This window comes from Euprymna scolopes, chromosome 30 (genome assembly GCF_053919585.1).
Source record: "Euprymna scolopes isolate OS-2025 chromosome 30, ASM5391958v1, whole genome shotgun sequence".
In the NCBI taxonomy this organism is placed as follows: Eukaryota; Metazoa; Mollusca; class Cephalopoda; order Sepiida; family Sepiolidae; genus Euprymna; species Euprymna scolopes.
Window position 1 is genome coordinate 4,184,274 of NC_136511.1, and position 27,643 is coordinate 4,211,916.

Genomic DNA, 27,643 nt, shown 5'->3' on the forward strand with positions numbered 1-27,643 from the left:
TTTAAATGGTCCCTTTCCTTGTATCGTAAATTGAAATAAGAAAAAAATAAAATAAAATGGTGAGGGCCCACCTGGATTGAACAGGGATCATTCGATAAGTAGTCGATTGCTCTACCACTAAGCTATATCGCCAGGTTATAATAAATCTGTTTTATTTTGTTTTAGAAGAAATAATTTAGTGAAGTTTTATTATTTCCCCATAGTCAGTGTAATATTCCTCTGTAAATGTCTTTTTTATCGATAATAGAGAAAAGCTATTTTTTAAGATCGGATTTTTTCGATTTTCGATACTTATCGGATGAATTTCTGTACGAAATATATCGGAGAACACTGTAAGTCATATAGATTAGTTTTGTGTGAAATTTGCAAAAGATAGGCTTATCCGTTTCGAGACCTATGAGAAAGGAACCTTGGCCCCTTAATAGCCAAATTTCTAGCCGAAAACGGATTACAAAGATTTTCCCAAATCTCAGTACCCTGTATATCAGACTGTAGACTGAAAATTGACAGAGTGATTGTGTAGGAAAATGTACACAGACAAACAATTTTTCGATATCTGTCGTCGGAAAGGCCGAACTTCAAAACGATACTAATATTGGTAAATTTTTTTTTTTTTTTTTTTTTTTACACAGTGATCACCACTTATCAAGGCCCGGAAGCCACTCAGGGATAAGGGTTATTGCAAGTACATCACGTTAGTGAGGAGATTTTATGAAGTGTTTAATTAGGGGGCGGTTCATTAGGAATTTGTTAACATTAGACTTGAAGACATCCAAGTTGTAGTCCGGAGGGAAGCAGGCAGACGGAACAGAGTTCCACAGGCGTGCAGTTCTAAGAAAGAAGCTTTGCTCATGAAATCCGCGTTTTGATTTAGGCACAGATATAGAGTGGGGGAAATTTTTCACAGTGGATTCAGCTAGACGGGTGTTTTTCGTGAAAGTTTGGCGAGGGGGGGACCAGGGATTGGAGTTCAGACGAGCACCTGCCATGAAAATAACGATAAAACAAGGATAGGCTCGCAACGTCTCTTCTGTGGGAGAGGGGTTGCAGGGTAGAGAAAAGGGCATCCCCCACTAAACCACGAAGTCTATTTTGTACTCTGTCAAGGCATGATAGGCTGTTTTTGGCCGCTCCTGCCCAGATATGGCAACAGTATTCCATCCTTGGCCGTACTTGGCTTTTATATAGATAGAGAATTGCATCAGTAGTGAGATATCTTCTGGAGCGGTAGAAGGATCCCACCATCTTTCCTGCGACCTTGGCAACAGACTTGATGTACGTGTTCCATTTCAGATCAGGAGTAAAGGTCAAACCCAGAAGCTTGTCAAAACACGGGGCCTCACCCAGACGAGAGCCATCCATCACAATTGATGCCAGCTGGGGATCAGAGCGTTGATGATGTAAGGATAGGAGTTTGGTTTTAGATGCATTAAAGGTAACTAGCCACATCTTCCCCAACTGAACCACGCGCTCGAGATCAGAGGAGAGAGAATCCGAGAGAACTTCGTCATTTACAGCCTTTGATGTGTTGCCGTAGATGGTCGTGTCATCAGCATAGATGTCAACGAATGATTTAAGTATGTGTTTAGGGAGGTCATTGATGTAGATCAGGAAGAGAGTTGGGCCGAGGATTGACCCCTGAGGGACTCCAGCATTTATATTGCAGGCCTCCGATTTTTGTCCATCCACCACTACCCTTATGAGCCTATCGGAGAGAAATGATTTAATGATTGAGAAAACATTTCCAGTTATACCGTAGCTGGAAATCTTGTGAAGTAGACCCTTATGCCATACTTTGTCAAAGGCCTTTGATATGTCAAGAGCAATTGCCCTAGAAAGGAAGCCTTTGTCAAGAGATTCACTAATCCTGTGGGATATAACCGTCAGCACATCTGCGGTAGATCTTGCAGAGCGGAAACCATATTGTGTGTCACTAAGAAGGTTGTTTCTGCTGAGGTGGTTGACTATTTCTCTATTTAATATTGATTCGAGTAACTTACTCATAACACAGAGAAGACTTATTGGTCTGTATTGAGAGGGAGATGACTTATCACCTGAATTCTTAAATACAGGGCAAACTGATGAGGTCTTCCAGGGGGTCGGAAAGCACTTCTCCTTAAGGCAGCGCTTAAATAGTTTCGTAAGTATGGGAGCAAGTTCTGGTTGAAGCTTTTTTAACACTATAATTGGGATGCCATCAGGGCCAGTTGCTTTACTGGAATCTAGGTTTTTTATTAGCTTGGCGACCTCATGCACGGATATTTGTATATTACCTAGCTTGTTCTGTGTTATAGGAGGAAATATGGGGAGTTGATGGCCTTCGTCGCATAGGGTAGAATTAGCTGCAAAGTTCTTTGCAAATAGTTTGGCCTTGTCTGACGCTGACGAGATAACCTCTGGTCCATTGATAATGGTTGGGATAGAACGCACACTTCTGTTCAGGATCCTATTTGTTATTTGCCAAAACTGGTGGGAACCAAGCCGCTGATCAGCTACCTTGGATTTAACAGACTGGGCATATAGCTCTCTTGCATTTTTTATTACTCTTTTACAGTGGTTGCTGGCAGTCCTGAAAGCAGCTTTAGTCTCAGTGCATCTATTACGTTGGTAGTTATGGAAAAAGTGATTTCTGTGCGCGATAGCAGCAGCACATTCTGGGGAGAACCATGGCTGGCTGTTAGGTTTTTGTTGGAATTTTTTTGATGGTATGAATTGGTCTATGCCTACAATTAACCATTCGGTCAGATCTGATACTATAGAGGACACTTCCTTTTTAAACATGGAGTGCAGAGGTAAATCAGATATGAATGTACGGAAGCTATCCCAGTCAGCCATAGAGTATCGGTATACAGTACGGTGGAGGGGTACGTCTGATGGCTTCTTACATTTTGTTTTTATCTTAACTGATACGACGGAGTGGTCGGAGGATCCTAAAGGAGAATGAACGGTACATGAACATAGCTCAGGGGAAGTTGAAAGAAAAAGGTCTAAGAGGCTTGCATATTGATTGGGTGTATCGGGCACACGGGTGGGTTCGCGAACAATCTGAGTGAGGTCATAAGCAATGGCAAAATCATGACAAAACCTCCCCTCATCATCTGTCTTATTTGAATGGGTCAGCCATTCCACGTTATGGACGTTGAAGTCACCACAGATGTGGATGTTAGCGCAGGGATGTGAAGACAGTATGTGGTCTATTTTCTCAGATATGCTCTTAAAGATAGTAACTCCGCTATTGTGGGGCCTATAGAGGGCAAATATAAATGCAGTGGTGTTAGCAAGTGCAACCCTGAAGCACATATAGGGTAAATTAGGATCTTCTCTAGAGATATCCCTGCCACATGGGAAGCCATCCTTAATGTAGGCACATATTCCATGCCCATGGCGATCTTGGGAGTCAGATTTAGCTGTTAAATTGGAGTATCCATTAATTATGAACTCATCTAGGGAAGTGGTCGGCCCTATTCCAGTTTCATATAGAAATAATATGTCCGGTTTCGTCTCCTGTAATTGGGTTTCAACCTCTGGAAGGTTGGAACCTAGACCCCTGATATTGGAGAAGGAGACCTGGTAGTAGGGGTCTACGCTGGAAGATGGGGTTCTAGGTTTAATCGAGTTTTTATTCTGGTGATATTTCATGTTGAGGTTTGGGGATTTGTGGAATAGGTCGGCATACTTGGTTAGAGCAGTACAGAGAGGGAAAGTAAGAGAGAAAAAGACAGGAAAATTTTTTTTTTATTTGTAGCACACGAAAAGGCAAAGCCGTAACAATTACCCACTAGTATGGCATCGAGAGGCCCCACCAGAGACTACTGCATGGTCCAGATCCACTCACCAAATGGCAATACAGCAGTCCCAGTACTTTGCGCCTGCTGATAGGACAGCCTCCTTAGTGGTTAATCCAAGGTTCGGGTCCCTGACTATCAGGCGGATAACGTCAGCCCAGACAAAACGTTTACCTCCAGCACCCTTACTAGTGACATGGCAACAAGGACAGACAAAGACAGAAAAATATCCGACATCTCAGACTACTGGTCACCAAGTAGTACCGACCTTTAAGCAGCTTTTTCTCCATCGCCTCTGTCGAAATTTTTAGGCAGAGATGCAAACATACATACATAAATACATTTATATGTTGGTAACTAAAATTTTTTCGACCCAAATCGATTAAAAAGCATGTCGTATCTCTGAATACCCTTTATGTAAAATTTCAAATGTTTAGAAATTGTCTGCGTAATTTGGTAGACCGCGGAGGTCATTTTTTTTAACTTTGACCCCTATTATGAACCCTTAACATTTATTGTTTTTCGATCAAATCAAGTTATTAAGTATGATGCATGTCCAACGAACCTATAACTAAAATGTCAAGTGTTTACACCCAAAACTGACGGAAGAGTTTGGTAGAGTTTTCAAAGGTCAAATCGTTTAACTTTGACACTTTAACAGCCAAATTTCTGGCCAAAACCTGATCACGTATATTTTCCCAAATATCAGTATCCTGTATATCAAATTTCGAGTCTGTTGAGTAAAAATTGACAGAGTTATTGCATAGGGACATGCACATGTTTCTTCATGTATTATCGTCTTTTTTGTATTTCCTGTATTTTAGCAAGCTCACCAACTATTAGCCATTTATATATTAATTATAAAACTGAGTGGCTTCCGGGCCTTGATAAGTGGTGATCACTGTGTAAAAAAAAAAAAACACAGACAGACACACAGACAGATACCAAGAAACGTTCACTTTTATAGATAGATAGATAGATAGATAGATAGATAGATAGATAGATTTGTTTAACAAGAATATATACGTATACATGAATATATATGGGAACAATTTCGTGTTTACTATAACTTTTTTCGTAAGTATAAATCATGTAGAATATCTGCATGAATATAATTACAGGTAATAGTTAACTAAAGATGATTATCCCATTAAAACCCCGAAGCAACTAATAGGGAACTAATTGAAATGAATGTTTAAAAGAGTATGCAAATTAGCTAGATCGTTTGCTAGTGAATGCAATTCCACAACCAAGATATAAGAAAATTGTATTTTCTTTTTTAAATGAATAGAAAAGAGTATATATATATATATTCCCTCTGCTTCACTTTTTGTTATCAAGTAAGGTCTTTGACTTATTTGCAGTTTCATCAAATACTTTTGTATGCAAAATCCGATCCCGCATTTTGCTAATTCCTACCCTCTGGTGAGAAGGAAAGTATTTCTTCAAAACTTCGCGGATTAAGGACTATCCACTTATTAAGTGTTTCCTTTTCAGATTAAATATGTTTTTAACTCTTTTTTTCAAAGTGTTTTTAACAGGTTTTATTAACTATTTGCTCTTATTATAAACTCTATCTCCTATTTGGTTTTATCGAGCTTTTATATCTGGTTGAGATTATTTTATAAATATTAATTCTTTAATATTTATAATATACTTTAGTATTACCATCTCGGATCATTTTGTTAAATTTATTATATTATATATTATATTATTATTTTATCATATATATATATATATATATATATATATATATATATATATATATATATGTGTGTGTGTGTGTGTGTGTGCGTGTATATATATATATATATATATATATATATACACGCACACACATATACATAGTTGTGTGTGTGGATACATTATTATAAACATTTAATCACCTAATGAAAATTAAGTCGCGTTTCTATTGAGGACTATTATAAGGAAAAGATTGGTTGCAATTTCATTTTATCAAGATATTTTTACTTAATTAATATATAAATGGCTAATAGTCGGTGAGCTTGCTAAAATACAGGAAATACAAAAAAGACGATAATATATGAAGAAACGATTAAAAAAGAAGGGGGAATTCAATGTTTTATGTGATTTTTTTTTACATAAAAATGGTTTGTCTAGAACTTATTAAATTTTAATAGTTTTTAGTCGCGTGCAAGCGACTCTATAAGTCACTCTTTCTGTCGGTCGGTCGGTCGGTCAGTCGGTCTGTCCGTAACACTTTTGTGTTTGTCCTGTTTGATTAAGATCAAAAGTCTGTTGTTAATAGATGATGTTCTTAGCCTTATCAGCTTTTCTTGGCCTTTTGTTTTTCTTGGCCGTTTGGTCAAGATGAAAGTGTAGTATCTGTTCTGGCAGATGCTGCAAGCTATGACTAGCTATGACTAGCAAAGACCAGATGTGGGGGCAACCCCACATGCCTGACATTTAACCAGCACCCATTTCCCACCTCTCGGGAGCTGGTCCCCCCTTTCCCTTCCCCCTCCCTTCACTCCTCACATTAAAAATCGGCCTTGTGCCTAATTTGCTCGGTGGGGGAGCAAATAAATACCATCTGTTCCGGCAGATGCTGCACTTAAGATAATATGTACCAGTCAATGGAGGGGAAACCCTCTATACTGGAACAATTATTTTTTTTGGTAACCAGAGTGCCCCCTTTTTGCCTACTTTTAGGGGAGCTGGTTTTTACCTCACATTAAAAGCGGCCTTGTGCCTAATTTGCTCAGTGGGGGAGCAAATAAACACCATCTGTTCCGGCAGATGCTGCACTTAAGATAATTTGTACCAGTCAATGGAGGGGAAACCCTCTATACTGGGGCAATTATTATTTTTGGTAACCAAAGTGACCCCTTTTAGGGGAGCTGGTTTTTACCTCACATTAAAAACGGCCTTGTGCCTAATTTGCTCAGTGGGGGAGCAAATAAATACCATCTGTTCCGGCAGATGCTGCACTTAAGATAATTTGTACCAGTCAATGGAGGGGAAACCCTCTATACTGGGACAATTATAATTTTTGGTAACCAGAGTGACCCCTTTTAGGGGAGCTGGTTTTTACCTCACATTAAAAACGGCCTTGTGCCTAATTTGCTCAGTGGGGGAGCAAATAAATACCATCTGTTCCGGCAGATGCTGCACTTAAGATAATTTGTACCAGTCAATGGAGGGGAAACCCTCTATACTGGGACAATTATTATTTTTGGTAACCAGAGTGCCCCCTTTTTGCCTACTTTAAGGGGAGCTGGTTTTTACCTCATATTAAAAACGGCCTTGTGCCTAATTTGCTCAGTGGGGGAGCAAATAAATACCATCTGTTCCGGCAGATACTGCACTTAAGATAATTTGTACCAGTCAATAGAGGGGAAACCCTCTATACTGGGACAATTATTATTTTTGGTAACCAGAGTGACCCCTTTTAGGGGAGCTGGTTTTTACCTCACATTAAAAACGGCCTTGTGCCTAATTTGCTCAATGGGGGAGCAAATAAATACCATCTGTTCCGGCAGATGCTGCAAGCTGTGACTAGCAAGGACCAGATGTGGGGGCGGCCCCACATGCCTGACCATTAACCAGCTCCCATTTCCCACCTCTCGGGAGCTGGTCCCCTTTTTCCCTTCCCCCTCCCTTCACTCCTCACATTAAAAATCGGCCTTGTGCCTAATTTGCTCGGTGGGGGAGCAAATAAATACCATCTGTTCCGGCAGATACTGCAAGCTATGACTAGCTATGACTAGCAAAGACCAGATGTGGGGGCAATCCCACATGACTGACCTTTAACCAGCTCCCATTTCCCACCTCTCGGGAGCTGGTCCCCTTTTTCCCTTCCCCTCCCTTCACTCCTCACATTAAAAATCGGCCTTGTGCCTTATTTGCTCGGTGGGGGAGCAAATAAATACCATCTGTTCCGGCAGATGCTGCACTTAAGATAATTTGTACCAGTCAATGGAGGGGAAACCCTCTATACTGGGACAATTATTATTTTTGGTAACCAGAGTGCCCCCTTTTTGCCTACTTAAAGGGGAGCTGGTTTTTACCTCACATTAAAAACGGCCTTGTGCCTAATTTGCTCAGTGGGGAAGCAAATAAATACCATCTGTTCCGGCAGATGCTGCACTTAAGATAATTTGTACCAGTCAATGGAGGGGAAACCCTCTATACTGGGACAATTATTATTTTTGGTAACCAGAGTGCCCCCTTTTTGCCTACTTTTAAGGGAGCTGGTTTTTACCTCACATTAAAAACGGCCTTGTGCCTAATTTGCTCAGTGGGGGAGCAAATAAACACCATCTGTTCCGGCAGATGCTGCAAGCTATGACTAGCTATGACTAGCAAAGACCAGATGTGGGGGCAACCCCACGTGTCTGACCTTTAACCAGCTCCCATTTCCCACCTCTCGGGAGCTGGTCCCCTTTTCCCCTTCCCCCTCCCTTCACCACTCACATTAAAAATCGGCCTTGTGCCTAATTTGCTCGGTGGGGGAGCAAATAAATACCATCTGTTCCGGCAGATACTGCAAGCAAAGACCATATGTGGGGGCAACTCCACATATAAGACCTTGGTCAATGTAGGGGCAACCCTTCATACCAATTGTCACTATCCAGCTCCCCTACTCCCCGGGGAGTTGGTCCCCATTTCCCCTTCACTCCTCACTTTAAAACTCGGCCTTGTGCTTAATTTGCTCGGTGGGGGGGCAAATAAATACCATCTGTTCCGGCAGATGCTGCAAGCTATGACTGGCTATGACTAGCAAAGACCACATGTGAGGGCAACCCCACATGCCTGACCTTTAACCAGCTCCCATTTCCCACCTCTCGGGAGCTGGTCCCCTCTTTCCCTTCCCCCTCCCTTCACTCCTCACATTAAAAATTGGCCTTGTGCCTAATTTGCTCGGTGGGGGAGCAAATAAATACCATCTGTTCTTCAGATGCTGCAAGCTATGACTAGCAAAGATCAGATGTGGGGGCAACCCCACATGCCTGACAATTAACCAGCTCCCATTTCCCACCTCTCGGGAGCTGGTCCCCTTTTCCCCTTCCCCCTCCCTTCAATCCTCACATTAAAAATCGGCCTTGTGCCTAATTTGCTCGGTGGGGGAGCAAATAAATACCATCTGTTCTTCAGATGCTGCAAGCTATGACTAGCTAGGACTAGCTATGACTAGCAAAGACCAGATGTGGGGGCAACCCCACATGCATGACCTTTAACCAGCTCTCATTTCCCACCTCTCGGGAGCTTGTCCCCTTTTCCCCTTCCCCCTCCCTTCACTCCTCACATTAAAAATTGGCCTTGTGCCTAATTTGCTCGGTGGGGGAGCAAATAAATACCATCAATGTGTAGTATCTGTTCCGGCAGATACTGCAAGCTATGACTAGCTATGACTAGCAAAGACCAGATGTGGGGGCAACCCCACATGCATGACCTTTAACCAGCTCTCATTTCCCACCTCTCGGGAGCTGGTCCCCTTTTTCCCTCCCCCCTCCCTTCACTCCTCACATTAAAAATCGGCCTTGTGCCTAATTTGCTCGTTGGGGGAGCAAATAAATACCATCTGTTCCGGCAGATACTGCAAGCAAAGACCATATGTGGGGACGACCCCACATATAAGACCTTGGTCAATGTAGGGGTAACCCTTCATACCAATTGTCACTATCCAGCTCCCCTACTCCCCGGGGAGTTGGTCCCCATTTCCCCTTCACTCCTCACATTAAAAATCGGCCTTGTGCCTAATTTGCTCGGTGGGGGAGCAAATAAATAGCATCTGTTCCGGCAGATGCTGCAAGCTATGACTAGCAAAGACCAGATGTGGGGGCAACCCCACATGTCTGACCTTTAACCAGCTCCCATTTCCCACCTCTCGGGAGCTGGCCCCCTTTTTCCCTTCCCTCTCCCTTCACTCCTCACATTAAAAATCGGCCTTGTGCCTAATTTGCTCGGTGGGGGAGCAAATAAATACCATCTGTTCCGGCAGATACTGCAAGCTATGACTAGCAAAGACCAGATGTGGGGGCAACCCCACATGCCTGCCCTTTTACCAGCTCCCATTTCCCACCTCTCGGGAGCTGGTCCCCTTTTTCCCTCCCCCTCCCTTCATCCTCACATTAAAAATTGTCCTTGTGACTAATTTGCTCGGTGGGGGAGCAAATAAATACCATCTGTTCCGGCAGATACTGCTAGCAAAGACCAGATGTGGGGGCAACCCCACATACCTGACCTTTAACCAGCTCCCATTTCCCACCTCTCGGGAGCTGGTCCCCTTTTCCGTTCCCCCTCCCTTTCACTCCTCACATTAAAAATTGGCCTTGTGCCTAATTTGCTCGGTGGGGGAGCAAATAAATACCATCTGTTCCGGCAGATACTGCTAGCAAAGACCAGATGTGGGGGCAACCCCACATGCCTGACCTTTAACTAGCTCCCATTTCCCACCTCTCGGGAGCTGGTCCCCTTTTTCCCTTCCCCCTCCCTTCACTCCTCACATTAAAAATTGGCCTTGTGCCTTATTTTCTCGGTGGGGGAGCAAATAAATACCATCTGTTCCGGCAGATACTGCAAGCAAACACTATATGTAGGGGCGACCCCACATATAAGACCTTGGTCAATGTAGGGGCAACCCTTCATACCAATTGTCACTATCCAACTCCCCTACTCCCCGGGGAGCTGGTCCCCATTTCCCCTTCACTCCTCACATTAAAAATCGGCCTTGTGCCTAATTTGCTCGGTGGGGGAGCAAATAGATACCATCTGTTCCGGAAGATACTGCAAAGCTATGACTAGCAAAGACCAGCTATGACTAGCAAAGACCATATGTGGGGGTAACCCCGCATATCTGACCTTGTTCACTGAAGGGACAACCCTTCATACCAACAGTTTCTAATCCAGCTCCCATTTCCCACCTCTCCGGAGCTGGATCCCCTCTTTCCCTCCCCCTTCCCCCTATCTCCACATTAAAAAACGGCCTCCTGCCTAATTTGCTCAGTGGGGAAGCAAATAAATAAAAAGTGTAGTATCTGTTCCGGCAGATACTGCAAGCAAAGACCATATGTGGGGACAACTCCACATATAAGACCTTGGTCAATGTAGGGGCAACCCTTCATACCAATTGTCACTATCCAGCTCCCCTACTCCCCGGGAAGTTGGTCCCCATTTCCCCTTCACTCCTCACATTAAAAATCGGTCTTGTGCGTAATTTGCTCAGTGGGGGTGGGGGGCAGATAAATACAAATAAATACCCCTTTCTTGGCCTTTTTGCCAAGATCAAAGTGTAGTATCTGTTCTTACTACATTCTGTAATTATGTTTGTAACATTGTGGTATAAAGTGGGGGATCACTTTTCTCTATTAATTTAATGTAAAATGATCGCCCACTTTACAACCAGTCAGTCTCAAAACCATTCAAGTCATTCTCCAGATCATTCAAGTTGTTTTTGAAGAATTCCAGTTATTTTTTAAGCATTAAAGTCATTCTTATCATTTACTTTTTATTTATTTATTTCAGCCCATTTTTCGGTCATTTTAGTTTATCTTTAAGAATTTAATGTCAATCCTACATTCACGCATTCATTCATTACACGAGAGCACGCGACTAATGGCTATCGGCCTTGTTTTTTTTTACAAATTTTTTTTTTTTTTTACAGATGTAAAGTTTTTTTCAGTGGTAAAGACGTCGTATATGTGTGTGTGTGTGTGTGTGTGTGTGTGTGTGTGTGTGTGTGTGTGTGTGTGTATCCGCTGTAATAACATGTTTTAGTGCTTGCGTAAATTATTAATGATTTTAACCAGCGCATTTTAGGTGAAAACATTAATCCTTACCCACGTTGCATGTTGAATTTAGTTTAAATTGCAAAAATTATGAAAAATGATCCAGTAATATAGATAGATATATTTTAACAAAAAACGTCCACAGTTACATTCTGCTTAAAAATTAATTTAAGTAAATTTAATTCAAGGGAAATAAGTCAATTTGTCATGCAGGAACATGAAATCAAACACTATAATTTGATAAATTATATTTTTACCTGAAATTATTTTTCTACAGGATCATTTGTCGTAATGTTTTGGAATTTGTTCTCATATAAACATGGCACGTAAGTACGTAATAATGTTTACAGCTGAAATGCGTTAGTTTAAAATCTCAAAAAATCTAGACAAGCACTCATGCTTTTGGTTAGCAATTTAAACTACAACTCCTGTCACCTAATTGGCTGATCGACTATAAGTTCTTTCTTTTGATTGGTTGCTCGGCTGCACCTTCGCTATTTTGATTGGTTGATCAACAGTATTTGTTTGTGAACTTAATGACATCTTTTTCTTGTTAAAAGAATTATTATCTGTTTTGTCTAAGTTCCAGCTGGTGGGACAACCCCGAGTCTCCGGGGAGAATGAAAGGAAAACAATGCAAAACTTGGTCTACAGTAGTCACAATGGATGAAGATCCACGCACGCGCATCCAATAAAAGGAGACAGTGCGCGAAAAACATCCGAACCCCCGCCTACACACACACACACACACACACACACACACACACACATACGGACATACACACACACACATTCAAATACATAAAGACACAGACACACGTGCGTGCGCGCACACACACACACACACACACACAAACACATATGTCAGCATCTCATCTTCGATCGTCACTGGTCCGTATAAAAAAAGAAGGCATTCTTTAACGGCTGCGCTAGCGGGGAAGAAGACGACGAGATGGCCCGACTGTGAACGGAGCTCCGACTTTATTTCTATTCCGAATTTTCCAACTTGGGGGGAAAAAAAGTCGAAAGGAACAAAAAAAAGAAAGAAATCGCTAACACGGACTTTTATCAAACTATAAACTTTTCCTCTGTGCTTTGTGGCTTGCAAGAAATTAATACTGCAAATTAGTTTGGGAACTTAATCAAATCAAAGGTAAGCTAACTTATTCTCTTTAACATTGATTTCTTTTTTCACTTATACCCTTGAAAAAGCTATATTATAACTGAACTATGAGAAGCTACTGTGATACATGAGTCAGATATACAAGGAACAGGAAAGAAATTCCAAAGACAAGAGTTCTCGCGAAAGAAGCTAATGCAGTAAAAAAATATTTCTGTATCCAGGACTCTCTAAATAGAAGGGATGTTATTTTTTAACTAGTCCAGAAGGTCAGAGGTCATTTACGTTGAGAGGGTAAATTTTCAGTGGGTTCATCAGAGCATGTTTCGTGAAAGTACTTGTAAAACAAGCACACAGATAAAAAACTGCGGCGATGCGACAGGGGATGGAACTATGTAGACAGTACGGCACTTACTAGGCTAGACATTGTCTTTTGCGCCTTATCCAAGAAGGAGAACATATTGGTTGGTACACCAGATTTAGTAACGAGACTCCATTCACGGGCAAGTGGTGACTTTAAAAAGATATTAGAAATTGGCAGTGGTGAGAAGTTTTCTAGTTTAATTGATTGTTTTGTTTTGCGGCATATCAACCCTTTTCGAGTTATTTAATGTCGAATCCAGTTATTTTGGAAATAGAATCCATGTTGTATCCATTTATTTCGTAGAACGTTTTTATTCTTCAAGCTCCTTGTATCTTCAATCGCTAGTTTGTAGTGTTTGGTTTGGTTTGGTTGTTTTATTGTGGATTTTACCATTTTTATTCTCTGCCCTGCAGAACATGAATGAGTTTTGCAATGGGAGAGGGCAAAGGGTTACAGTATTAATGTTTTGTACATTTTAAGCTAGGAAACAAGCCAGGAAGTGGGGGAGAAAAAAAGAGAAAGAGAAAATGAGAAGAAGGAAAGGGGGGGAGATGGGTTGTTTTTTTCGTTTTTGGTTTTGCAGAACAGAATTAAGTTTTGCAAAAGGAATCAGAAAAACAAAAAACATCAATGTTAGGTGCAGTTCGTCTCAGGAAGCCAATATCTTCAGATAGTTCGATCTGGTAGTACCAGAGTTTTCTAGTCGGGTAAAGAGAGCCTGCCTTCTTTGAAATAGACTTAACAGCACCTTTTAATGTACTTATTACACTTAAGAATGTTAGTCCGAGGTATTAGAACTTTGGATTCTCGGAAAATTTGCTATCGGCCATTCCAATCGGTGGTTATAAAAGTGTTGTAAGTTTGTTGAGTGAAAAACGCTTTGTCATTATAGAATGACATTCATTTCAGGTCCGATTCTCCTGCAGACCGAGATCGTTCTTTGTGGATTAAACCATTGTTTTACTTGCATAATCGTTCAGGCTTATATCAGAAGATAATATGGTTCTGGTTTGTCTGAAGTGACTATCCTCCCATGAATTATTCCCTCTTTCTGGAACAAGGATTGGTTTAACGCTGGTTGTCCAAGTGACCCCTACCGGATAATGCCGACATGTACAATCATGACAACTTTTGCACCACTCCTGATTACCCAATCTCCATTTTGATGCGTGTGGTTCCCTACTATAAACGAACGTTATGCCAAACATTGCTTAACCCTTTACCGCTAAATTGTACTTTCACGTCGCCTTTAAAAAAAATATATATTTCTTACTATTATGCTTATGGCGTGTCAGCCCAATTGGTCTTCAATGTACAGTTTTATGCATGGTTCACCAAGTGAATGAGGGGTTTGTATATGTTTGTGCGTTAGTTTCACGCTAACTTCCGTTACGTGTGAGTTTCACGATTAAAAAAAATTATTGCATAAAAAAATTCTGACGTTAAAGGGTTAAACAAAAACCAGGGGAATATATTCATATTTTTAGTTTCCCTGCAAACGTTTATTAATAAACTAAAGCTCAGCTAAGCAACGTTTGTTTACCTAAGGCTCCTTATATATATATATATATATATATATATATATATATATATATATATATATATATATATATATATATATAAAGCTGAATGTGTGTTTGTGTCTTGTCACGAATAGGCTCCTATATGGTTGACTATTTTAAAAAACTGATTACATATAATGATAGAAGATGTATCGAGACACAGGAATGGGTATGTTTGATCTGGCAGAACGGTGGTTCATAAAAATTGTAGGGTCTGCGTTCGCGCCTGCTCCACACAGTATGGAAATAAAAAAATAAAAAATTTAAAAAAAGTTTACAAGTGTTTTTGATATAGATGTACATAATAATACTTTGATAAGTATGTTTTAACTTAAATAGGGATGGTATAATAAATTGTGGGGTCTGCGTTCGCGCCTGGCCTCCATAGAATGGAATTTGGCACAAACTTTAATAAAAACTTTTCATATCTATCTGCGTAAGTATACTTTGATAATTATGTTTCAATTTGAAGAAATATGGTATAATAAAATCATGGGGTTGTTCGGTCGCACCTGACCTCCATAGAATGGAAATATGTCACAAAGTTTAACAAGGTTTTTTAATATAAATCCACAGAATATTGTGATAACTGTTTCAGCGTGAACAGGTATGATATAATAAATTATGGGGTTTATCTATTTTATTTTTACTTTCATCATATTTTGCTTTGGTTTTGATACCCTTAAATTCGAAACTATCTCTTTACAACCCTTCCTTTTCATAACCTATCATATTTTCATAAATCAGAGTCCATTTTCTGTAGGCTGATTTTGAACCCAGTCAATGACGGGTACTCTTGCTAGTATGTATATATGTATATATATATATATATATATATATATATATATATATATATATATATATATATATATATACTAACCACACAAAACATGCTACAGGTTCCTTAGTTTTGGGATTGAGTGATGTTTTAACAAAACTGGTACTTATAGAGCATAAGGGCCGTGCTATCATCGAAATCGTCCGGGCGGTTTACAGAAAATGCCGGAAAGTGCCGAACGAAAGTTTTATAATATTTTTTTTTTTTCACGCAAACGCTAGCAAATATTTTCAGTGATAATATATCATTTCCGTCAGTTAGAAACTAATTCGATGAAAAATCAATTGAGAAATGAAAACAATTTTAATGAAACATTATTTGAATAATTAAAAGTATATTTCTTAATAAGTATGCGATAATTTTTTACGAAACTTTTAGAAAATTAAAAATCAAGTCCAGAAAAATAACATTCATTGTAAGGTAAGTTTTCTGAAAAAATATATTTTTTTAATAACAAACTATAACTGATAACATTTTATGATTTGGGTTTGTTTACATTCGAAAAAGTTGTCAAAAAACAAATATATAACAACTAAATGTTATCAAAGACAAGATAGGTTACTTTTTTACCTCACTGGATAATTTTTTAGCGTTTTTATTTAATGTAACATGTTTATTTGCCTTATACAGTGTTTACCGATGTATTTGAAAAATGCAAACGGTTGCTTTCTTGCTGTTGAACACGGTAAGTTTGGGAAAACGAGTTATAAATAAAAAAAAAAACTGGACCAAATACCGTTAGAAACTCACTTAATATATGTTACCGTGACATAGGCTGACATATATTCGGTGGGTTTTTTAACAGTATTTTGTGTAATTTGTTTGTTTGACTTCATTTTCCCAAACTTACCGCGTTCAAGAGCAAGCATACCGCCATTTTTCTTTTCAAAATATATCGATAAAAATTGTATGATTTTCGAACGATTCCACGTTTTAAAGTGAGTAAAATCACTAAAAAACCTTTCCAGATAGGTAGAAGAGTAACTTATCTTGCCTTTGATAACATTTATTTGTTATATATTTGATTTTTGACAACGTTTTCGAATCTATTTGTATAGTATAACAAACCCCATGGTTTTAGTTTTTGTTTAAGTCAAGATAAATATATATAATTTTTTAATAATAAACTCAATGTTTTCCTTATGCTTTTTTTTATCGCGTTAAAGCATTCAACGTTCGGAACCAAACATTTTCCATATAAATGTTATGATAATTCGTAATTTGCAATTAACTCACCAACTGAAAGACCTGAAGACTGAGGAGTCCTAGAGTGGATGAAACGCGGAATATTCAGTGTAGCTTAATCGCCATATATATTTTATAAATTACTAACTAGCTCTACCTACGTATTGAGTACTTTTGAAGTAAATACTTAAAGTTTACGCATAAATCTATACTTTCATATATTAATTTTATGTGAGTAAATTAAGTATATATATATATATATATATATATATATATATATATATATATATATATATATATATATGTATAAACACTCTCTTCCGTCTCTCTCTCTCTTCTTCTCTCTCGTATTAACTGTCAATTAACAATCAATAATCCCTACTATTACATAAACGGAACTTTGTCTGTGTGTGTCTGAGTGTATGTATGTGTTAGTTTGTTCCCTATGGACTCCTAAACGGATGAGCCGATTTTATTAAATTTCACACAATTTTGTATCGGAATGCCTTCGATAAATATCGATAATTGAAAAAAATCCGATAAAGGAGAAATAAGCGATTTTTACTAAACAACGCTTTTATATAGCCTAACATCACATGTGAATTTGAGAAGTTTTATCAGTGCACAAGCAGAAAAGCCCGACATATGAAATCAACAGTAGTTTTTTTGACATGACAAGAGCGCATTCGAAATTATTTTTTCGGTTTAAAGCACAATGTAACTATGATACAAGAGAACCCCGGGATACGTTGGCCCCAGTATACTGGGTTTTTTTTTTCAGGTTACGACGTGGAATGCGATGTTTTTCTGTCCCCTAGTTACGGTATTTGCTCCGCCTTACGGTGTTATTTATAATGTTATTTTATTATATACATGTGTATTATATACTGTACTGTATTTTGTTACTAATTTTAATGCCGTATCTCGGGGTTCTACTGTACTTGACTTTTTAATTTTAAACTTAAATGCAAGCCATTATCACCGCACAAGTAGAAAGGCTTGGAATATAAAATACACAGTAAGTTCTTTGATATGACATAGGCGCGTTCGAAATAAATATTTCTGTTTAGAACACAATTGAACCATAGTTGATATTTGCATTTTAAACTTTAATTCCAGCCATTATATATAAAAATAATTTCATAAAATCAACAGTAGGTTCTCTACAGTGCAATGTAGATTGCAATGTATTGTGGACTAAGCAACTGCGGGGAGGATTGAAGAATGGACGATTTTTACCGATTTCGGTGAAAATAAAATATAGGAGGGTGAAACATTCGTTAATCCTCATTCATTACCGGGCAACGTCTATACTTTAGTCTATAATAAATACCAAGGTGCATTTATTTGTATATAAATAAATATGCCTTCAAATCACGAAAAAGTAAAGGAGTAAAACGTGTGCCTTTTTCTGTGCCTCAGACGAAACCATTTCAAGTACCGAGGGGAAGTGAGAAAGCATTAAAAAACAAAAACTAAATCAGATATCTTAGTCACCTTTCATCTCATGTATTAATCCATTTCTCCTGAACTCTAGACAAGGTTAATATTTTTCCTGTGTTTCTAAAAGCAAAACAAAACTCCCTTAAAAAAACAATTTTCTCCAAGAAATCCCAGTCTGTAAAAACAATACCACTTGACTGCTTCTATGTTAACTACAACATGTGCGCTTTAAACTCAAATATCAACCGATCTTTGTCGGACCGTCCTCTGAAGTAATCAAATAAGAGTTATTTCACTCATCGTCCACGATCCTCACAAATTGTTCATCGTCCAACTGCTCTGTTGGCCAACTGTCCATCGGCTTTGTCGTGATACTTGCCGACTGACAACTAAATGGTTGAAGGTTCGATACCCAGCTCATAATGGGTGCTTATGTAGTGACATTGAAAAGCTGTGACACAGCGAAAGGTTCTGTATATATATATATATATATATATATATATATATATATATATATATATATATATATAATTATAAAACTCAAATGACCTTGTAATGATGTATGTAACCCACTTTCCGGTTTACGACATCCGCTTGCACAAGCGCGCATGACCTGCGCACTGAAATATTACCGTTATTATTTCGAAATTATTATTTAACATGGCAAGAGCGGGGTTTAAAATAACTTAAACTTAATAAAGAAATGAACGATGTAAAAAAAAAAACAGACAGTATTAAGAATTGTTTAATTTGGATAATTTAAACGGGGGAAAAAAACAACAAAAGAACAATTGGGACGCTGAAATATTAACGTTATTATTTCGAAATTATTATTTAACATGGGAAGAGTGGGGTTTAAAATAACTTAAACGTGATACAGAAATGAACAATGTAAAAAAAAGCAGATATAGCAAAATTTGAATTTTAGTATAATAAGCATTATGGGATCTGTTCAGTGCACATTTACCTATAAGTATGGCCAACAAATCCAGTAACTGTAATTTTTTTCCAAAAATAATCAATTATAATAAACAGAATGACTCATAACAATCTATCTTCTTTTTTCATTTTAATATACTTTCATAGAAATGTTTCTGTTATGTCAAAAATAACATTTTCTTTACGTCACACACGCTCATACATGAATTCCATAGCTAATATAACATACTGACCCAACGGGTCACGGGTAGTTTAGTATATATATAAATTTTCCAACGACATAATGCTTGAATTTGTCCGAAATAGTCTTGAAAAATTGTAACTAACGATGAAATACACTATTTGTTGTTATCAACCCATTCTTTGAAGTCTTGGTTTTTGTTAAAACAATATATTGTCATCGACATGCAGTCCTGTTTCGTTGTATCACAACTCATCAGTGCCGCTAGACTAGCACCTCTCCTAAGCCAAGGATTGAACCTAGAACCGTCGTGTTGACAGTCGGCAGTTCTCCCACTCGACCTCGGAAGCGATGCCCGCAAATAACCTGTCCGAATGTCTTTTTAAACAAACATCCGTCAACCACATTCAGTGCCCAAACCGCCTGTTTGTAAATAAACAAACCGCGAGCTTCGCATTTTCAGCCTATTAAGTAGCGGGTCAGATTATTTATGACAGTGCTCTACCCAAAGAGGGGGGCTTAAAATATATTTGTAGTCATCGACATACAGTCCTGCTTTATATATATATATATATATATATATATATATATATATATATATATATATATATATATTGCTCGGGGATGTAGTGATACTTATTCTTTAAACTTTGCTGTGATGTCATGCATGACGTCATCTACCATATATGGCGTCATCTGTTGTGACATCATGTATGTCATCATAGCATACATATGTATATACTATGATGTCATAGTGAACAAACTGAATAACAAACAGACGAGAATACGGATTTATCTTTTATATATATATATATATATATATATATATATATATATATATATATATATATATATTTATTTATTTATTAAGCTAACAAAAACACAAACAATGTGAGTCTCCTCATACAATTTACCAAACGAAACCAACAAAATTGTTCGGAACGTGTTCTGAAAAATAATCAAGGAAAAAAAAGGGAGATAATTGTGTGTGTGTGCGTGTGTGTGCGTGTTGTGTGTGTATAGTTTGTTTTCACAATTCTATTATTATTTCTCTCTCTCTCTCTCTCTCTCTCTCTTTATATATATGTGTGTGTGTGTGTGTGTGTGTGTGTGTGTGTGTGTGTGTGTGTGTGTGTGTGTGCAAAGATGTATTCAGAGAAATCTCGAAGAAGCAGCATCTTAACTCGATTCTTTATCATGTTTACCCTGGTCCTTCAGTGGCTTTTGGCCATGATAAATTATAACCTGTTACTACATATGTATATTCTTAAATATTATTCCCCATTTGTTGCTTTATTTTTCAATTGTTTTTCTCTTCAATCCTTCTATCGTTGGCAACTTATTTCAAGTTATTGCTTTTATTCTTCTGTGCTTCCGTCTAATGCATTTCAAACCGCCTGCCTTAGCCTCACGTCACTTCATATTTCGTATTATTTAAAAGAAAATAAAAAGTGGGTTCTTTGATCCAGCTGAAACAACAACTGAAAATTTATAAACAGGAGTGTCTACGGTTACTAGAAAGAAAAAAAAAGCTTTTAAAAAAAACTAACCTGTTATTGATGTTGTCTTGAAAGCAAGAGTCTTCCATTTGTCATGGCTGATTGAAAACTCGCTAAAGGTCGTGAGTTCGATTCCTGATAACGGCAGTTTTAAATTTAAATGATGATTTTTTTGTGATTACTGTGCAATAATCATATCCAGGTTAAACTCGATTGTATATGCAAGAATAATGTAGCATAGTTTTTGAAAAATTTTGAAACTATATCTTGTCAGATATTAACCTCTTACCTCCTCTCTTTCCCCTCCCTCTCTCTTTCTTTCTTTCTCCGCTCTCTCTCTCTCTCTCTCTCTCTCTCTCTCTGTTTCTTACTCTTTCAGTATTGTCGCTCTATCTATTTTTTTTAATATTCGCCTATAAACTGATCTAGTTATCTCAAAAGTTCTGCATTTACTAATCGAGTTACCATAATTTATTGTTTCATTATTCTTTTAGACTTACTGTCTTATATATTAGGTTTATTGTCTGTTTTATTATTATTATTATTATTATTATTATTATTATTATTATTATTATTATATTAGGTTTACTATCTGTTTTATTATTAATATTATATTGGGTTTACTGTCTGTTTATTATTATATTAGGTTTACTGTCTGTTTTATTACTATTTTAGGTTTACTGGCTGTTTTATTATTATTATTATTATTATTATTATTATTATTATTATTATTATTATTATATTGTGTTTACTATCAGTTTTATTATTATTATATTGTGTTTACTATCTGTTTTATTATTATTATATTGTGTTTAATATCTGTTTTATTATTATTATTATTATTATTATTATTATTATTATTATTATTATTATTATATTAGGTTTACTGTCTATTTTATTATTATTATTATTATATTAGGTTTACTGTCTATTTTATTATTATTATATTGTGTTTACTGTCTATTTTATTATTATTATATTAAATTTACCATATGTTTATTATTATATTATTTTATATATATATACATATATATATATGTATATATATATATATATATATATATATATATATATATATATATATATATATATATATATATATATAAAACAATATCTGAATGCTCAATTGTGAAATATGATCATTTTGTAGCTTACGGTTTAAGTCATCTCATTTTTACTTAAAACTTATTGGTATATGAACGATTACCGAATTTTCAATTATATAAACCCAATAAAATTCGGAATACTATAAATAAGATTATATATATATATATGTGTGTGTGTGTGTGTGTGTGTGTGTGTGTGTGTGTGTGTGTGTGTGTGTGTGTGCATATATATAAATATATGTGTGTGTGTGTGTGTGTGTGTGTGTGTTTATGTGGGTATGGGCGTGGCTCAGAGACTAAGGAATGAGGGTTCGAATGTTTTGGTTTCAATTCTAGCTGGTGGCAGCCAAGTCATATGAATATATATATATATATATATATATATATATATATATACTAGCTGTACCCTGCCACGCGTTGCTGTGGCTCAAATTGGCGCAATGGAAAACGTTCCAAAATGAGAAAAAGCATGTTTCTTATAGGTTTAAATTTCCATTTTGCATGGGTACACAGTTTTTGTTGTTCCATTTTCTTAGCTGATATAGAGATTTTCCGGTTTGGTGACTCTTGAATATGTAACATAAATTGTCCATGTGAAAAAACAGTCAGTGTGTAACTGTAAGGCCCACAATTGTAAAGATTGTTCCCTGTGCTTTGTTGATGGTTATTGCAAATGACAGTAAAATTGGAAAGTGCAATTTGCTAAAGTGTAATGATGTATCCGGTGGAATCATAGGAATGCATGGAATGAAGATATATTCATCTGTGAAAGGTCCTGTTAAGATTGCTGTTTCTATGATATTGTTTGTTATTTTTTTTTTACTGCAAGCTATGTGCCATTGCAAAGCTTGGATTGGTTTATATTTCACAACATGATAATTAGTACACCAAATTTCAGTTACAATACATGCGGTGGCATCCCTGGCAAATATAACTGTTGGATAATTAACCACTTTATCTGCTTTCACAACAGTGTCGATGGATTTGTATTTGACTACCTCACTTGGAATTTTACATTTAATTATAGCGTTAAGTTCATGGGCATCTTTGTATTGACCTGCAAGAATAGCTCATTCACTCAGTCAAATGGAATTCTTATATTTTGAATATCTGCAAAAACCTTTTAAACTAACTATTCTTTTGATGAAATAAAATTACAGAAATTACAGAAGTTAAAATCAAAGAATTTTGCCCTTAACTCTGATCAGCTGGCACTTTTTCGTACCCAATTTCCCACAAGTGATGCAAAAGTTTTTGTGCGGATCGAACAGTCTGCAACTGTACATGCATATTTTGAGTTAAGTTTAATGTCTTCACATGGAACAAAAAAGTAGAGTATTTGAGGCAAGCATTTATTTCATCTGCTGGTGTTGATTGAAGAATAACAGGTAACATTTGTCTGAAATCTCCTGCAAGCAATATTACTGCATTCCCAAATGGTCTGACATTGCCACGCAAATCTTGCAAGGATCGACCAAGAGCCTCAAGTGATTTTTGCGTACCATTTTGCATTCATCCTAAACAATAAGTTTGCATTTCTGCAATATTTTTCCCCATATTGGATGTTTTGGAGATGTCGAAGATGAGATTTTTGAAAAGTTGAATGTTTTAAAGTAGAATAAATAATTCTTCTACTTGGCAGCAAGGTCGCAGGTATTCCTCATGCAGCAAGGGCTAAGGCTATGTCATTTTGTTACCAAATGGCTGCCAAAATCAATTTAATTAGAAAGGTTTTACCAGTTACTTCTGGTGTTGTTCAAGGTAGCAGTAATTTCCAAATAACTTCTATTCTCATAGTCAGTAAATTAGGTGATTAAAATAGGATTTATCCATGTTTTGACAATGCCTTATTCACTGTAATTAATTTAGGAGACTAAAATAGGATGAGGGATTAGAGATGGACAGATAGAGAGGAAGATATATAGATAGAAAAGAGACAGTGAAAGGAAAATAGAGAAAGAGAAGGAGATAGAGAGATAAAGGGATTGATAGATAAACAGAGAGAGAGGTGGAGTGTTAGAAACAGAGAGGGATGAAACAGAGGAAAGGAGAGAGATAGAGGGAGTTAGAGAGAGAAAGGGGCTCAAAGAGAGATGAAGAGGGTGATATAGAGAGAAAGATAGATTGAGAGAGGGAAAGGGAGAGATGGATAGAGAGATATTGAGAGAGGGGGAGAGAAACAGAAGGTGAACTACACTTCACCGTTTTTTTCCTCGTTCAGTAGAGAAGAAATCTTTCGAGACTGAGGTAATTTTAATGTTTTGTTATTATCCAGAGCCCTTTTTTTTGGCGGGGAGGCTAGATTTTCCTCGCATTAGAAACCGATCGGGTTATCTGTACTTTCACTTAACAAATTAATAAAAGAAAAACATATTGTAAAATTTGAATTTAACAGGAAAATACTATTTTAAAAAATAGCACGGTAACATAAGTGCATAAGTGCCACTTTAGGTACTCCTTGGGCGTTGAGTTCCATGGCGACCAGCATAATTATTTAATGGTCGCTCCCTTAGCCCCCCTCCCAGTCAAGGCTAATGCATGCGCATGTAACATTTTTTTTATTTACTGACGTTGGCTTAGTAACTAAACGATTTATTGATAATTTCGTAACCCTTAAACGCATACCGGAAGATTTAAATTGGTTCATTATTGTTGTAATGAAAAAAAAAAGTTTCATTCAACACAAAACCAAAAACACATATTAATGATAAATGATTTATTATTCTATTCATTGAAATTTACTAATTTTTAAATTAAAAATTTAAAAAAAAAGTTAATAAAAAAATAGTTGCTTATGTGCGCATAAACAACTTGTTTTTTTTTTTAGATTAGGTCCACCTTATAATCACCACTTTTGGAGGGGGGGGGGCTATTTGCAAAATTTAACTGATATTTGTTGTCAGCATACCCACCCGAAAATACTATTAAAAAAAAGGAGGGGTTCAGTGCCCGTGGCAGAGAAATAGATTTATTTATCAATAAAAGTTGCGGAGAAGTAAATTTATTTATCAATAAAAGTCGTCATTTAAAAAAGAAAATTGTGGAGGTGGACCTAAATGTTTTGTTTTCGCACTATTCAACAATTTGTTCATCTGCGCATGTAAATTAAAAAATATTTGTAAAAGTGAGAAGTTATTAGTAAATGATTTAGTTTTTTTCTAAATTTTTTTTTTTTTTTTTACATTAGATCCACCTCCACAAATGTTAAGAACGGCTTTCAGAATAAACACCCCCAACCTCTCCATGTTAACAACGGATTTCGGAATAAACACCATGGGGGGGGGGATATTTAAAAAAAAAAGTCGATAAAAGTCGTCATTTAAAAAGAAATTTAAAATCAAATGTTTGTAAAAAGTGAGAAATTATTAATGAATGTTTAGTAACATTTTTCGGTGCTAATGCAGAGAGTGATCTGCGCTATTTTTTAAATCGTGTTTTTTTTAATCAATTGCAAGGTTAAAGTACAGAATAGGTACAAAACACCCTCCCCCATGTTAAGAATGGCTTTTTAAATAATAACGTTATTATTTCAGCATGGATCACTCTCTGCATGAGTACCCATTTTTCTTTTAATATTCATAAAAAGTAAAACTTTTTTCAAAATAAATAAATAAATGTTTGTAAATGTGCAACTTCGTTAATTTTACGACTCGCCCCAGCATATTATAAACACCTCAACTTCCCCATGTTAAGAACGGCTTTCGAGGTTTATGGAAGGGCGTTTTTTTTTTGTTTTTTTTTAACATGGGGGGTAGGGTGTTTATAATACGTTTAGGCATGTCGTAAAAATGAAACAGTTTAGAAAAAGTTCAAACAAACTTTTTTATGTAAACAATGCCGTGAAAATAAACTAAAAACAATTAAAACGTAATGTTTCATGAGTGAAGCCTTAACATAAATAAAATTTAAAAAACATAAGTACATAAATGAATTTAAAGTTTTAAAATATGGGATTATTATTATTATTTTGTGTGTGTGTGTGTGTGTGTGTGTGTGTGTGTGTGTGTGTGTGTGTGTGTGTGCTAATGCACAGTGATCCGCGCTATTTTTTAAAAATCGTTTTCCACGTTTAAAGTTTTATATGTTTTTATTCAATTGTAAGGTTAAAGTACAGAATAGGTACAAAACACCCTCCCTTCCCCATGCTAAGAATGGCTTTTTAAATAATAGCATTATTATTTCAGCACGGATCACTCTCTGCATGAGTAAGTTTTTTTGTTTGTTTTTTTTACTTATCGAGTTAACAGAAAATGAAATCTTTCGTCAATTCGTGGCTGTGAAATGAATCGAACCGGAAGTTCAGTTTTATCAACAGAACAGATTCGCAGTAAAAAAAATATATTTATTTTATTTAATATTTTAATTTTAATAAATCGCGAGGTAAATTTATTTCAATAACATAAAAACATACCTTGACTCTAAAGATGGGTTGTCTGAAAATTTCAAATAAATTGGTAACTTAGAAATAGGGTTTTATTTGTTTAGAACGAACCAACTTTACATTTATATATATATATATATATATATATATATATATATATATATATATATATATATATATTAACATTACTTATACAAACATTGATGGCTACATGGCTACATACATGCCTACCTGTTTCTGTAATCACTCGTTACAGGGGAGATTACGTCTTCAGGCCAAGAATTATTCTTAAAAAGGGTTTCCAAGGATAATTCTTGTGTCTGAAGACGTAATCCCCCCCCCAGTAATGGGTGATTACAGAAACATGTATGCACATATGTAGCCATCAATGTTTGTATAAATAAATTTAATATACCTGCTCTGTTTACTCATTGAGCACGTTTTGGTTTTGGTAGACACATGTGTTTCATTGGATGTACTTCTAGGAAACTAAACTCTACTGCTAATATATATATATATATATATATATATATATATATATATATATATATATATATATATATATATATAGCATAATCGCGTTGAAAAACCGGTTCTCGTCAGCAATGTTGAGCCTGGTAAGTACATACCAGATGGGTGACCATTTGGGAATTCTCGGCATTTTTTTCCAGTCGTCCTGTACATACACTTCACTTGTCACTATTATTTAACCATGTCGACTCAGATTGCGCAACTCATGCCACATAAATTTCTCCTCACACGCACACACACACATGATAGGATGATTGGGTAGTCTCTATCGATTTCTCTACTCAAAGTAGGGTATGAGATTGGATTTTTATGTAGGGAATATGCAATTGCTCTAAAAAGGTGAACTCTGGACGGATCAGTTTTTATAATCACTATTCGAGAAGTAGTTTATAACCTCTGATCAAGGGCAGAAAATATAATTTGTATTGCGTGTATTTTTCGAAGGACTATTCTTATCTTAGACTAGCCTGGGTCCCCTGCTTTGCCCGGTTGTTGAGGGTGTGTGTTGAGCAAAAAAGAAAAAAAGTAGTAGTGGGCAGGCTCGAAACCGTACCGTAAAGGAGGAAAAGAACGCGAAAAAAAGCGTAACGTCTTTGTTGTTGTGCCCATCGCTAAACCAGAAGTAACGAAAGTTTTAATTAAAGCAACTCAATGGAAAATATCGGCGAAAAAAGCTACCCCTCCCAGTAGAAGAGTGCTCAGTTGAGGCTGAAGAAATGAATGTTTTTAGCCAATTATCCGATATTTGTCCTCCGAGGGGGCGACCTTCAAAACGATACTGATTTGGTGAAAATTCGTTGCCTTTTTCAAAAGTTTTAGGCAGACATACATACATACATACATACATACATTTAAACATACAGACAGACATAATGCATACATAGAGACACACATAGATACATTTAAACATACATACAGGCATACATACATACATTTAAACATACATACATGCATGCAT

At 36.6% G+C, this 27,643-nt stretch overlaps 2 protein-coding genes and 1 pseudogene across 3 annotated transcripts in view; 2 read left to right on the forward strand and 1 right to left on the reverse strand.

Moving 5' to 3' along the window:
- Positions 1-27,643, reverse strand: part of LOC145254639 (uncharacterized) — a 455,334-nt gene that overhangs the window by 321,732 nt on the left and 105,959 nt on the right. The gene's annotated exons all lie outside the window — the stretch shown is intronic.
- Positions 11,007-11,148, forward strand: LOC145254989 (U2 spliceosomal RNA; annotated as a pseudogene).
- LOC145254637 (dopamine beta-hydroxylase-like) overlaps positions 12,104-27,643 on the forward strand; it is a 479,491-nt gene continuing 463,951 nt past the window's right edge. The window contains exon 1 of one of the 2 annotated variants that reach the window (XM_080113254.1): positions 12,104-12,689. The gene's annotated coding sequence lies outside the window, so the exon portion shown is untranslated. The remainder of the gene's footprint in view (positions 12,690-27,643) is intronic. The other variant, XM_080113255.1, reaches the window with a different exon arrangement.